The 16,272-nt window shown below is 44.4% G+C and overlaps 1 protein-coding gene across 3 annotated transcripts in view; it reads right to left on the bottom strand.

Annotated features, from left to right (window-relative positions):
* PPARGC1A (PPARG coactivator 1 alpha) overlaps window positions 1–16,272 on the bottom strand; it is a 1,315,783-nt gene that overhangs the window by 247,771 nt on the left and 1,051,740 nt on the right. The window lies entirely within an intron of this gene.

Raw genomic sequence — 16,272 nt, 5'->3', positions numbered from 1 at the left:
CACCTCTACGCACAACTGCACTTCATGGTGGTGTTACATTGCAAGGGTTGCATTACTGCATCATCTGTGCTGGCCACCAGGCATCTCACCTTTGAGAGATAGAGAAGCACATTCTAATTAAAAGGTCTATGTACTAAGCCTTGGAGAGAGGCAGAGATAAACTACCAACCAACCAGCTCCTGTCATTTTATAAAACACAGCCCATAACATGGCAGTTAGGAGCTGATTGGCTGAGACTTTATCTCCATCCCTCCCAACAGCAAATCGACAGGCAGGATTCAATGTCCCGCCTGCCGATCGACGAAAAAGAGGAGTGTCCGCGTAAACGGCCATGGATTGTCCATATATGGCCGGGATCGCGACAATCCATGGTAGTTATCGGCAGAACAGGCCTGACCGCTTTAAAAGTCGAGCTCGTTCTGCCATGATGCCTGTTCAATGCTGTCAGTAAATATAGCATTTAATAGGGCCCCGCCACGATTTCCCCCATTGGAAATAGCGGTTGAGAATTGCATACCCCCCTAAGGCTTAGTACATAGAAATTCATGTTTTGATAAATATATTTTAAAGTTTTTAAAACCCGCCTTTGTTGCAATTTAAGTTTATAGATGTACTTCCAGTGCACATGGCCCTGACCTAATGATAATACTGCCGGGTCCTTTTCAGCTGTTAATGTAATAAGGAATAGTATAGCCATGTGTATTGTTAAATCACTGTTACATGAATAATAGGTTTATAACCTACTGCTACCACATCATGTTAAACTAATGAGGAGAGCAATAACACCAATGTCCAAGTAAACCTGGTACAACTATATGGATTAAAGATGTATTAAGCCTTAACAAGAGCCAAGTGCAAGGGTGATAAACAGAGCCAGATTAAGGTCTAAATGGGCCTGGAGCTGAAAACGATCAAGGGCCTATTATGCGCAATATTAGGGATTGTGGCCAGCACCTAATAATGTGGGAGGGGTGACCAGTGTTCTGGTTGGTTGGTCTGCTCATGGGTGTGGCTCTATTTGTGTAAATACTTTTAACTAATTATATATGCCTGGAAAAGGCAGGGGGCTTGCATAAGAAAAATGCAGGGAGATATATTGGCGGGTGCCCTCCAAAGGTGCACCCGCAGGATGTCAATGCACTAAGATACTTGCGGGGTGAGGCGGCACTCCAGTCATAAAAAGAATAGTGAAAGCCGAGACTTGGTAGACAACATTTCAGCACCTTTTATGTGGTCACCTAAATTTAGCACACCATATACCCCTTATACAAATCATGCAACACAATAGTAACACAATAGTACACATTATGCCACATGGATTGAGCCAAAATACACACTATACCAGGTATGTCCAAACAGTGGTGCTCCAGCTGTTGTGAAACTACACGTCCCAGCATGCCTTGACATAGTTTTAGCATTCCCTAATAGCAAAACTGTGGCAATGCATGATGGGACTTATAGTTTCACAACAGCTGTAGGGCCATAGTTTGGACATGCCTGCACTATACCAAACAGATTGAGCAATAATGCACAATATGCTTCATAAACAGGGGCATTGCGTGCCAAAGGCGCACATTAAAAATGTATACCATAATGCCCATTACATGTTAAGCCACACACCATAATTTCCATTAAAAATTATGCTACATAAGTGTTGCTTACCTACATTATTGTCAGGGGTTCCATGCTCATTGCCAGGGATTACATGCTCATTACCAAGGGGAATACATGCTCGCGGTAACTGGGGGACAGCCGCCGCCGGGCAAAAATGACAGCCGGGTAGAGAGCAGGGGGCTGCCCGGCTGTATTTAGAGAACTGCATGTCCCGGCTATTTGAAATAATACCGCTTTAACAACAGAAATTGCAGGGATTTACCCGGGAATATGGTCCCAGGATCATGCAGGGACATTCCCGGACTGGCCCCTTTTACACCAACCTAGTCCCTGCATTTTCTGGTGTGAGGGGGAGAGAAAACCACCCCGCCTCCCTTTAAACAACCAGCTATATCTTCTGAACCAACTGACCCCTTTAAATGTGGGCTTCAAATGATTTTGGTCCCGTGAAACTGGGCCATTTGGTTCCAGAGAAATCTGTCCTCAAACAACATGAACAGGCATAAAATTACATTTCAGAAATGAAAAAAAATTGGTTTACCCACAATATCTCTAGAACCCATGAACCCATATGGACCAGGTATCAGATTGAAGGCACAGCTATTTGGAATCGACTGAGATTAACCTTGAGCTTCTGTGATGCCAGAGGGGGAACTGGCAGCCGTTGGAACCGGGTGGAGGTCGGAATAAGCGGGTCATGTTATCCTATGGGGAAAACGTTCCAGGTTTGCCTGGCGGTATCTCCGGTTCCCGGGGGGCTAGTGACGCGGTGCTGGACTCTTTGGAAAGCCCTGGCCCTCAGCTACAAAATGGGCATATTTGAAAAGTGGGCCTGGAGCTATAGCTCCATCAGGTCCATTGTTAATCCGGCCCTGGTGATAAAGAGAGATAAACGTCCAGCCAATCAGCTCCTTACTGAATTTTTTCAAACACAGCCTGTAACATGGCAGTTAGGAGCTGATTGGCTGGACGTTTATCTCTTTATCACCCTTGCATTTATCTCTTGTTAAGGCTTAATACATCTGCCCCAAAATATGGTAAATATAGTTTAATAAAGTGTATTACTGAATGTTATATGCTGGTACATATACAGAAACAATTCACCAAATAGCCCATCTGCTATTGGGTACATGCCTCAACAGTCTTAGACGTGATAATGAATCAATTGCATCATATATATATATATATATATATATATATATATATATATATATATATATATATATATATATAATATAAGTGTTGTCAGATATTAACAGTAAGGTCAAATTATTGTTGAATACTTTCCTTTTGGAGAGAACATCCACAAAAACCCATCCCCAATGTAACTGGGATCGTCGCCGTTTATGTTACTGGGAACCATTTCACCGGAAAGCCTGTTTTCCCTGCCTTAAGACTGAAGGACCTAGGAGTACTGGGATTAGGGGAGAAAGTGGAGGACTTTAACCAATACAAATAGCAGAGTTACAGTAAAGGTGACACCTGTAACAGATAACTATAGTGGAAAACATTGGAAGAGAGACAGATTCTAAACTCCTACATCGGGCAGATTACAAGCAAGGATGCAATGATATGGCATTTACTGTATACAGATAAGCCAAATTGCAGCAAAATCCGCACAAATTAGGTTGTACCACACAGGTGCAAGTTTGATGCAGTGTTTCGGTTCCAACTCTGCTTCTATGTTCTGCAGAATCTCATTTTGCACTTCAGTAATATATATTGCAGAAGCTGGGATGACGATGGTCACTTAATTTGTGTTGAATTTATGAGCAACTTGAAAATGTTGTTCATCTTTAATCATGTTTATATACTGTATGCCAGTGACTCCCAAAGTGGGTGGTACTGTACCCCAGCAAGGTGCTAGACTGTGAAAGCTAAGAGGCAATAGGATAGCTGGGTCCATTCCATCCTCTTGGAAGGCAATTGCATGTGGCACATTACTGAAATTGAGATGCAGCTGGGGCTGAAATGACTGACAGCTCCCGGCAGCCTTTGTTCCGCCAGATACAGTCAAATACAGCTGCATTTGCACCTTTCATGCGGTGAAGGCTAGTAATGCTTTTAGGTATCCCGCAATATAATTTGCTTTTATGCCTGTCCTGCGCTTTAAAGATCTTTTTGCACTGTCACGACTGCCATGAAAAGTGACATGCCCTGGTGTTTTTAAAGGATGTGGCAATTTACAAAGGGTGAGGCCACGCCCCATGGTGCATATTATTCCCAAACGGACATGGTTTGCAGCTGAGAAGTTGATGTTTTTATTGGGCATACCAACACAATATTGGAGCTATGTAAGGGCACGTCTCTTTTGCTGGCTCAGGACACCAGAGAGATCTTGGAACAAGTACTTTGTACCCAGCACCCCTGTACCCCTCTCAGCTCCCTTGTGTACTAACATCAGTTTCCTTCTTTTGAAATGACAGAATTCAGTTACCTGGCCACTGCCTCTTTAAAAACATCAGGAGCTCATTTTAATAGCAGTCGGCTGTTGGTAGAATAACACTATTGGAAAAACATCCATATTCCTGTACATAACAAACAAAGGTATCTCCCCATATAGAAAGCATTGCTCTATATAGTTTGCTTTAAAAAAAAAAAAAATTATTTAAAAAAAATAATATTTTCCACTGGATATAGTTCATTCAAAATATGATTTAGAGTATGTTAAACAAGGTACTATAGCAGTACTCTGGCAACTCCCATGATGCTTTGGGTACAGTCATTTGGCCAAACAAAAAGCTTGGCACTCCTAAGTCAAGTTAATAAATGCAAATATGTATTTTTTTTTTCCGGTGTGTGTGATTTTCTGCATTGCATAATATAAAGGTCACCAGCAGTTGGGGTAACTTAAAATTTTCACCTACTTTTCTAGAAATGAAATATGGGGCCCATTCATTCCAAAAAAGTAATACAGAATGTGTCACCAGTATCTTTTGCTGACCTATTGGTCAGCAAAAAATAATCAGGACGTCATTTTTAAATCTCTGAAAAAAAAAAATTTTCAAAACTTGATAGCTGGAACCTTGATCAACCTGAGGAGTGGGAAGTTGATCATACTTTGTCATAGCAATGTAACATTGGGGTAGATGTATGAAGCAGTGATAAAGGAGAAGTGAGCCAGAGGAGAAGTGGCCCATGTCAACCAATCAGCTGCTCTGTGTAATTTTATATTATGCAAATTATAGATGTTACTATGGGCCACTTCTTCTCTGGCTGACGTCTCCATTATCACATCTACCCCTCTAAGTCCTCACAGCCACTTCCACAAACTCTTGATGCATTAGTTACAAGGCCGCTTTTAGTTCTTCTGAAGAAAGCAAGAAGAGCTAATTCTGATACTCAAAACCCAGCGATCACTTCCAAATATTACGTACTAAGGAAATGCATATCTTTTTTGTCAGGGCAATAATAAATATGAGCTTCTCTGAGAACAATCATTTTAATTATTCAAACATTTTCATTTATGAAATGATCCACACGGAGTGGGCCTCACATTCACAGTAAGGGCTTACTTGCAACAAAAAGGTTGTTGAATCTTTAAGTGCTGCAATCCAGCACTAGGGTTGTTTAGCAAAGTGTGTGGGGACGTGAGAACATCCTTTTATGTCAAGGACAAGAAGCACTTGATACAAGCAAGAAGTTGCCGTGTCAAGCAAGAAAATGTCTCAACAAGAAGGCAAAGGGATCTTGTGCAAAAGAGCTAACCTTTGTGTCCTTCCATGACATTCAAAACTTGGGAGTCAAGCCAACATTGAGAGGCAAGAGATGATCAGGAGCTTGGCAAATTGGAGAGCAGCCGTGGATCTCTGCAGGGAAGTGCCGGTACAGAGAATACCTATCTGTGCCCGCCGAGGCTGGCAGAGCAGGTTAGGCCTCAGTGGGTCATCTTTATTGTTACCAACATTGACCACCAGAGTGGTCCCCTTGATTACTATGCTTCAAGACTTTGCCGCAGTGGTTCGAAAGGTGAAAGGTAATGGCTAGAATATTCGAGCATTAGATCTGTGGATATAATGTTGACCCTGGTAATACAGTGTAATTTGAACTCTAGGTCCATAGGCACATTTACAGTGAATGATAGGCACTGACTTGTTCCCAAGTCAAATACTAAAGTTGGGTACTAGGCCCATTTCACATCCTCATGCCTCCCATACATGCATCTGGTAAGAAGGGGGTTGCTGGCTAACATGCCACTATTTTCCTGCCAAAACTGCCCATTTCCAGCACCAGGGTAACATGTATAGAAGTGTGTGTGTGTGTGTGTGTGTGTGTGTGTGTGTGTGTGTGTGAGTCAGACCAGAGGTGCCGATTTATGTTTTTGCTGGTGGGTGCTCAAACCTGTTGAAAGGCTCAACAAGCAAATACAGTGGCCCAGCATTGGGACTCTGGAGTTACGGGCAAGTGGGTGCTCATTAATTACTGTGGGTGCTCGGGCCCTTGAGCACCCACAGAATTGGCACCTATGAGTCAGACCCCCAACAAATGTAGACTGTTGGTGTTATTGCACCTGCGTTTTATTGATTTAATGTTGTATACTGAGCATAATCAATGCTAGCTTAATATTCTAGTTAGGGATTATGTACAGATAGCGCCGGGCTTGTCGTTGCTGGGGATGGCGGAGGACTCGCCACCCGCCATCCCCCGCCCCTCGCCATCTGTATGTCGGAAGGGGACGCGCGTGCACGAGGTGCACGCGCGTCCCGTTCCGACGGTGCCTTTCCCCGGGTCCCCGCCGGCTTCCCCGGGTCCCCGCCGGTCCACACCGCCCCCCCGCAGCCCCCCGCAGCCCTGCCCGTCTCCCTGAAGCTGGAGACGGGCAGGACTGCACCCGCCGCGCCGCCTCGCCGCCCGGCTATTGAGACGCTCGTGCGTGGGAGACGCACGAGCGTCTCATTCAGCCAGAGCGCCAGATTGCTGGCGGATCGCCAGGGACACGGTCCTGGCGCTCCGCCAGCAATAATAAGGCCAGCTCCATCTGTACATGAGGTGATAGTTTTGGGGGGTTCAGGTACAGAGACTGTGTGATATTGTTAGGCTACTGTGGTTGGGATATACTATACTAATAAAAACTACTTGAGTGCACCTCTGTGGGTGGGTTATATTCACATTCGCCTTTAGGTGCTGATACAGTGACTTATCCAAAAAAAGAGATGAAGATTCGCACAGACTAGCAATCTGTATAACTGTTTAGAAACCAACTTGTTTAAACTACTAAACTGGATAGATTCTGGTAGTTGACTGGTTGGCGGTGCGCCAGTGTACAAACAGTGACTTATCCATCAAGGGTGATTCTGATGAGTTCTATTCTTTTTGTCTGTGTAGGTGAGTCTGGCCGATACACATGGGTTCTATGACGGACCACTTTGTATTTCTTTATTTGTCTTTCCCTTTAAGAATAATCTGTCCAATACATGTAGGTGCTAGGGCAGACTGATGGCATTTCCAGGAGCTGGTTGTGTTGCGATGTAGGCACTACTGACATGCAGTGGAGCCAAGAGAGGTGGGGGCTACTTAATACTTAGACACAGGTGTGGGACCCCACTGTGCCCCTTATGGAGGGGCACAGTGGGGTCCCCACTTCTTGGCAGCCGATCTTCTCAATGTAGCACATGTTGCTGTGTGCTGGGATAGAGAGGAGCCAGGGAGGTACATACATTTATTTTCTGTAATTTATTCTAAGCGTACATGGCCAAACCTCCCACGATTAGGCCACACACCCTGGAAAATACCTGGGCCCCGCAAGGCTCTCTACTGCCTTGCTGACATGGTTTCACCTTGAGCAGATATAATCTGCCAGTTTTGACCATACCTATCAAGCAGCTGAGGTGCCCATCTTAAATTTGCCTGGTCTTCACATCTGTTTCTTTATTCATTCAGCCTGCTTTATAGGACCTGCAACAACTTCAGCATCCTTAAGGTGAGAGTGGATGGAGTGAGGAAATTGAGGGCTTCACCTGCATCACACCACCCCTCAAACACATCTCACAATTCTTTATCCCAGACAGTAAATTTCCTCAAACAAAGGTCTTGTGGCCTTTCCACTAATCCAGGCCTGATAGAATTATGCCATATTTACCTACGTCTCAAATCTTCTGCTGAGAGAGATCATGGAAGGAAATGGTCCAGTTGGGAAGTAAGGAGCCATGGGGCAATAGGTCAGGGTTTCCGATGATGCAATTTGTATCAAATCACTTCACAAGAGATGTGTCAGGATGTGGGAGAGATTGCTCAATTTCCAAGGAACCCCTTATTCTAGAGTTTCTGGAAAGTCTTATAGAGTGGCAAGTATGAAATATTCTATAAAAGCAAACAGGCTATTTTTGTTTTTAAAGTAGAAGTTATTCTTTCTGATGATGGAACTCGATGGAGACACGTGTGGTAGGGTTCATTGCTTTCAAGTTTATGACCTAGAATGTTTATGGACTTGGAGAGATGGTTTTCAGTTCCTGGAGATCATCTCAAGTACAGTGTAAGCTAAGATCTTCATAACCCTATTGATAATGATGGGTTTAGCATAGGAGCGCAGAACAGCCAAAGTGTGTAAATTTAGAGAGGTGATTTATTCAATATGTAAAAAGTTCTCCTGTTTTCTGAAGGCTGCTCTCACAAGTCTCTAGTTTACGGTCCACTACTGTTATAAATTACAGTTAGACAGGATTTGATTTAGCAAGTGTTAATCCCTCACTCTTAGAACGACATGTACTTTCTTATGTGGGACAACATTCAAAACCAGTTGGCAAACTTCCTATAAAAGGTAGAGGTCAAAAAAGGTAGCACAAATTCATCAAAATAAAGTTTTCTATGTAAAATATGTAACAATAATTATTTTATTCAATAGATAAATACAATGACAGGAATTTGTCTCATGTTTCCTTTCCTAAGTTGTTAAAGAAGCATCAATGACGGGTGGCACGTCCAGATTCGAGGTGTGAAAAGTTGCACAAGGTGACAGCAGAAACGAAGGAAACATTTAACGGTCAATTCTATTAGCTGAGAGTTTGCAAAAATGAGCTTGGTTATACCCCTTTCCTACTGAACATAAAATTGCCGGTGAAGTAGGTAATTTGTTCAACGTAAAAGGGTCAACCCGGGTCTTAAATCCCGGGTCGCTGACCATGCTCTTTACCAGGTTTGGCAACCCATGATTTTAGACCCAGGTTGACCCTTTTACATTGAATAAATAGTCGTGTAATTCAGCAAATTACTGGGTTGACATTTTTAACTAATTTTCAGCTCAGTGTGATAGGAAGTCAGACTGCACACGGCAAAATTACATGGCACTCAAAATTCTGGTTAATTGCCGGGTCGCATGTCTGAAAGTGGGATTACAGTCGCACCTATTTTCCTACAAAAATGTGGAAATCACCCTAAACCCCAAAATGTTGAAAGTGAAATATCAGGACAGTACACTGCAAAACCAGTTTGATTTTGCCGTATAAATGATTGCCGCTTTAAAAAAACTGGATATTTCTAACCAAATTGTTCACTTTCTCTCTGATTCTCTCACCATATCTAAGAGTTGCTGGCCGCTGCCATGGGCGCCATGTTTTGTTTCTCTACATACATAATGCAGATACACACCTCAAAAACAGTAACGACAAACTTGCATATTTGCCGCCTCTACCCATAAACTCCCCCAAATGTTTCGTACTTCCTGTCAATCTCCCTGCGCCTAAAAACACAATGCGAGCGCGAACTGAAAGGTCCATTGGCACATGTGCACGGCGATCATGGCACATGCACTGTCTGCTGATAATTGCTCTGTTGCATAAACAGTGGCCTCTGTGTACATACATGAATTACAAATGTGTCCACATACATCAAACCTTCATGCCCCACGAGTCAGGTTACACATAACATGTTAGCGCCGTGTGACTCGTACGCACTGAGCATGTTTGCGCTGCAAATTTCTATATTACTTGCAAAACAGATGTACGCTCAGGTTCTGCTGATTAATATGATATGCAGCATGCCTATTTTCTGTGTATGACTGTGGGATAGTCGCTTATTTTTGCCACTTGTGCCGACAGGCGGTATTTCATACCCTACCATCCACTAGGAACTATATAATAGTGTGCCGAGCGTAGCAAGGCACTGTGCCCGAAGCATGGCGAGCACGAGCCAGGCTTCCCGTGTCTATGTCGACATATCAAAATTCGGGATAAATAAATGTGAAAAACTCCTGTGAAAAACTGTCGACATTCCCATTGTCCTCCTAATGCTTGTGTCGACCTTCCGACCATGTTGACCTTAGCCATGTTGATCTATTTCATGTGTCAACCTAAGCCCTGTCCACCTTTAGTGGTCGACCTAATATACTGTATGTCGACCTTCATAATGTCAACCCTATGACACATACCCATGACTGCAACTGTATCTTTATAAGAAATGGAATGTTGCAGTGTTCCATTTCGTAAGCAGATACAGCCGCAGTCACACATAGAATATAGGCATGCTGCATATCATATTGCTCCATTTTGCGAATAAGATGCATTTTAATGGAAAAAGTCATAAAAAAATGCACAGAGTTACCAGTAGTGATATTGCAAGGCTGTTGTATGTGGAAAGATCTGTAGGCCCAAAGTACCAACCAATCAGCTTCTACATGTAGTTGTCTTTTTGGTACTTGTTTCCTGGCAGGGCGCGCAGTACGCGTTTAGCGAACTGGGCTATTCTCCGTAGTGAAATCGCATTGGATCGCACAGCGTCTATAGTGCCGTGCGATGCGATGTCCATATTAAGTGCACAAGAGTGCTTATACAATGAAATATCGCATGGGATCGGAGGGCACCCTAGACAGGGTGCGATCCGATGCGATGCAATATTTCATTGTACAGGCACCCATGTAATGAGATGTGATGGGTGATTACTATTGAAAGCAGTTTTGCCATTTTTTTTTGCATCACCTCCACTATCCACGCCACCCCAAAGCGTGGTGAGCAGTGTCGGAACGCGTCCTCCGACCTTTTCATACCCCACTATCCACGTCGGTGTGGAGTGGATTTTATGTAGTGTGGCAAGCCCGAAGCGTGGCGATTGCAGCAAGCCCCGCGAGGGGCCGCAGATTACTTTACATGTATTCTGCTTGCACTCGCCACGCTTCGGGCTCGGTGGCTCGCCACACTATATAAAGTCAACTCCACGCCGATGAGGATAGTGGGGGTATGAAAAGGTCGGAGGATGCGTTACGCTGCGCTCGCCACGCTTCGAGTGGCGTGGCTAGTGGTGGTGTTTTAGGAACACATTCACACCAGCATGAACCCCTGTGGCCGGGTCAATGAAATTGTAGTGATGATTCACTTTAAAATGATGATATCCTGCCAGTTCTAGTTGTTGAGTGCTGTATGCCCTCCAGCAGTCCGTATAGATAGTGGTGCCTGTCTCTATATTTTCAAGGATAATGGTGGCATCACGCTAGGGGCACCATTTTCTGGAAGCAATGCCCTGTCTCCCTACATATGCCACTGAAAATCCACTGCTGTGGTAAAATCTGGCCTGCGTTATTTTTCCGCTTAACAAACAGCATCTCATCTACCTCCACAATGTGGCCAGGTCCACCGATCCTCCGCTGTGTCTGCGCTATAATGTCCAGGGCGCAAGCCTCCCGCATCCAGTGGTTGTAGAGGACCGCAGTCTTCTTTGAAATGTTCAGCTGATGCCCACAATAGTCAACGGAGGTTAGCTCCTGTGCCCAGGAGTAAAAAAAACGCACCAATGTGAGAAACGGTAAATGGCACCCTGGAAACCAGTGGGCCGCTCTGAGGCTCACCTTCGACCGGCACACTTTCACATGGCACCGCCACATCGACTCATTCACTGAGAGGCACATTACATGCCCATTTGCGCAATTCTGCGCCGGCGGAAGGAGTTCTTGGTCTTGGAAAAAGCGTATTGGCTCCTCCTCCGTCTGAGGCAAACTAAAGATGTTGAACGATCCAGCCATTTCCCCAACTTTCACTAATTCAGCAATAACAGCAATAATTAACCAGCATCTCTGAGGGATGCTTCCAGTAGTGTCACAAAATCACCTCAGAATGATTTCTGAGAGAATCTGACAGGGGGCGGGAATGACAGGGAGCGGGAACGGGAACGGGAACGGTACTGAAATCGCATCGCATGCCACTATAACATCACACAATGCGATGAGATTTCAGTTCATTACCGTACGTACTGAAATTGGACACCCTGCTAGGAAACAAGTACCGTCTTTTCTTTAAAAATGCCTGTTAGGAGTTGATTAGATGGTACTTTTTCTCTGTCCACTTTATCTCTCTCCGTTGTTTGGTACACTTTATAGTGAGGGTGCCATTTCCCCATAGAGATATGCATCTGCATGTGGCACGATGCAAATATCTACACACCTTCCCTAGCTGCTACAGCGGAATGGGCCCACACACAGACTGCACAGGGCCCCTTCTCTATAACTACCCCAGGCGTGCTACCCATGTGTCTTTCCAAATGAGGCTGTAAGATCTGCAGTAAAACACTGTGCAATCTGTTGTCAGCATAACATCAGTGGAGGGTAATAAAATAGAATTTTTTGCTTTAATGTATCTCAGATATAAAACACATGGCTGGAGCTGGCTTTGCCTAAGGCACCTGTGCATTTCAGCCTGAATTCTCTGGAACCACAGAGTGTCACTGTCCTTGAATACTGGATCCCAGACAGTCACATTCCACAGTTGATTTTGTGGCGTTTACACCAATCGTGTCCTTTTGGGAATATTTTATTGACAATCAATATTTGTATTTCTTTTTAACTTGCAGATATTTTGGGCTGGTTTGAACGGACACATCGCTTTGACATCCACGCTTACGGACGGATGGTATTTAGTTCCTAGAGATCATCTTAAGAGCAGTGTAAGATAAGATCTTCATAACCCTATTGATAATGATGATAGGTTTAGCACTGGAGCACGCGACAGACCAAAAGTGAGTAAATTTAGAAACGTGATTTACTCAATATGGAAAAAGTTCTCGTGTTTTCTGAAGGCTGTTCTCACAAGTCTCTAGTTTACAGTCTACTACTGTTATAAATTGCAGTTAGACAGGATTTGATTTAGCAAGTGTTAATCCCTCACCCTTAGAACGACATGTACTTTCTTATGTGGGACAACATTCACAACCAGTTGGCAAGCGTCCTATACCCTATGGTGGCTCATAAAAATATATTTGGCATCACATATAAAAGCCTAAAATCAGCATAGACAGCGGCATAGTACTGATAGGCATCCTCTGTATAATAATTCAAGAACATTCACTGGTAACATTTAAGTGCATACAAATCTACTTAAATAATTATGCAATTTTGCATGAGCTTAGAACAAGAAATTGTTCTAGCAACTGGTATTAGGTTTGCATGTCTTCTGAAATGAATATGATATCTGCTCAAAGGAATGACCATTTGATTAGTTCTTGAAGTGTTTGTACAAGTGACATGTGATTAGATTTAAGACCGTGAACTTCAGAGCAGGCTAACAAAATGTGTAATCTAATTTTAGCTTGGATGCACGTGACCCTGTGCATAGAATTACATAATATCATGTAGGGAGGGGAACTTTAGTGGTTGCAGGGTTCATGGCTCACTGCTGAGGTGAGACCAGCATTTCTGGTGCATCCTCTACACCCTCCCCCCCTCCTCCTCTTACCACTCTTATTTACACTTTTCTTATATTTGTAACTTTGTACATCTTTAGCAGTGACGGCTAGGGGTATAGTCTCAAGTGACCCAAAATATGTGTAAATACAAAATAGTTAATGTGTTATCCCATAACACTGTAAAAACAATGCTTGATCTGCAGGGAATTCTATTTTCACTTTATGATCGTTCATTTTTGACAACTAGGCAAGCGACCTGATAGCATGGTGTAGTACGGTTAAATGCTGGGCAGGCTGCACAGTTCAAAATTCAAAAAAGGAAGGCACAGCAACAGCAACCCATTGCCATTCCAAACTGACTCACTGGCAGATGGGTTTTCTCCAGCCACCAACTGCCATTCCAAACTGACTCACTGGCAGGTGTTTTTTCTCCTGCCACCAATTGCCATTCCAAACTGACTCACTGGCAGGTCTTTTTTCTCCTGCCATCAACTGTCATTCCAAACTGACTCAGATGCAGATGTTTTTGCTCCTGTCACCAACTGCCATTCCCAACGGAATCACTAGCAGATGTTTTTCTCCTGTCACCAACTGCCATTCCAAACTGACTCAATGGCAGATGTTTTTTATCCTGTGACCACCTACCATTCCTAATTGACTCTAATTGACTCTCTGGCAGTTGTTTTTCTCCTGCCACCAACTGCCATTCCAAAACGGACTCACTGGCAGGTGTTTTTTCTCCTGCCACCAACTGCCATTCCAAACTGACTCAATGGCAGGTGGTTTTTTCTCCTGCCACAAACTGCTATTCCAAACAGACTCAATGGCAGATGTTTTTTTCTCCTGTCACCAACTGCCATTCCAAATTGACTCACTGGCAGTTGATTTTTCTCCTGCCACCATCTGCCATTCCAAACTGTCTCAATGGCAGATGTTTTTTATCCTGTCACCAACTGCCATTCCTAATTGACTCACTGGCAGTTGTTTTTCTCCTGCCACCAACTGCCATTCCAAACTGACTCAATGGCAGGTGGTTTTTTCTCCTGCCACAAACTGCCATTCCAAACAGACTCAATGGCAGATGTTTTTTCTCCTGTCACCAACTGCCATTCAAAACTGTCTCACTGGCAGGTGTTTTTTCTCCTGCCACCAACTGCCATTCCAAACTGACTCAATGGCAGGGTTTTTTTTCTCCTATCACAAACTGCCATTCCAAATGGACTCAATGCCAGACGGTTTTTCTCCTGCCATCAACTGCCATTCCAAATTTACTCACTGGCAGATGGTTTTTCTCTTGCCAACAACTGCCATTCCAAACAGACTCAATGGCAGATGGTTTTTCTCCTGTCACAAACTGCCATTCCAAATGGACTCACTGGCAGTTGTTTTTTCTCCTGCCACCAACTGCCATTCCAAACTGACTAACTGGCAGTTGGTTTTTGTCCCCTTTGAATCTTGGACTGTGCTCCAGCCCAACCCCTGGAGCTGCCACTGGTGAAATGGCAACAGCGCATAACCTACTCTGGGTTTCTCACTCGTGCCTGGTTTGTCCTGCAGCTGATTCCTTAGTTATATCCAGACACATATTGTTTTACAGCATAGAATTTCCATCAATGTGTGTGTCTCCTCTGCCAGCAGGGCACTATAAAAGGATTTTCTTATTCATTTTGTAACTGAAGCTTCGGGTACCTCTGTAAAGGCCGGTGCTCTCCAACTATCATCATTTTCATGCAGATACAAAGACTGTTATACTACCTGATAATCTATCAAAACCATGTCTGATTGACACAGAACCAGGGCAGTGGAGAGTTTGACCGGGCCCAGGTACTTTTCAGGGGTCATGGCCAGAGGTGCCGATTTATGTTTTTGCTGGTGGGTGCTCAAGCCTGTTGAAAGGCTCAACAAGCAAATACAGTGGCCTGGCATTGGGACTCTGGAGTTCCAGACACGTGGGTGCTCATTAATTCCTTTGGGTGCTCGGGCCCTTGAGCACCCACAGAATCGGCACCTATGGTCATGGCTTAATTGTGTGAGGTATGGTCATGCACACTTAGAATATAATTGTACTGTAAGCAACTCCCTGGCCACACTCCCTGGCCACACTGCAGCCCAGTAAACAGTAGCATGTGGTGGGTTGAGAAGAGTTGCTGCTGCTGCCAGCTAATAGAGGCCCCATTGGGCCCCTCCATCAGACCTGGGCCCGGGTAATTAGTATCCCCCTCTCTCTCTCCGCCATGGCACAGAACTACTAAAGCACTTATATATACAATGTCCATCTCATACTTTTCCTTCACATCCCAAAGCACTTGTAATATAGACAGGGCTACATATAATCTCACAATTTACGCTATAAGCCCCAGAACAAGGCCCCCCTCCATTAAATGCCTCTGAGTAAGTTGTCAGGAATAAACTAGTGACATATAGGCCCTTATTCTAATCTATTTGCAACCCCCGTGCGGACCAATGTTGGGTGTATGTGCATTTCTGCACATGTGCATACGCCGGGTGTGTACGGCCACCGTGAACGGACTGTTCAGCGAGTGCAGGCACCCAAGACAGCGCACGGGTGGTGTGAAGCAGCGGCGGATAGTCGTGCCCATGGGAACACCCAGCGTTTCATGGGTGTTCAAACGTAAATACTGGGTGTTCCCATGAACATCGGCCGATGACGTGGGTGCAGGGGGCGGGCAGCTAACATCACCAGATGTCAGCTGCCCGCTCACTTCCTGCCGAATGACCACACATATCTAAGGTTACCTGAGTGTAACCTTAGATGTGTATGGGCCTTCCACATCATTCGATAGTCAGCGACCATCGAATGATATGGGTGTTCCCCCACAGACTGTAAATAAATTTTATGTTAAACATTCATTGGCAGCCTGTGCGATGATATGCAGCGTGCGAGGGGGGGGGGGGGGGGGGGGTACCGTCATTCAGCGGGCAGTGTCTGGTGGACTCACAATGCTGCAAATTTGCAGCCTTGCGAATCAAACAGAATAACCCCCCTAGTGTATATGATTATGATTTATCGCTTGCTATTTAGTTGATTTGTAAGCG

The sequence above is a fragment of the Crinia signifera genome, chromosome 1 (assembly GCF_055691185.1).
Source record: "Crinia signifera chromosome 1, ASM5569118v1, whole genome shotgun sequence".
Classification (NCBI taxonomy): domain Eukaryota; kingdom Metazoa; phylum Chordata; class Amphibia; order Anura; family Myobatrachidae; genus Crinia; species Crinia signifera.
This window is presented reverse-complemented; position numbering and strand designations above follow the sequence as displayed.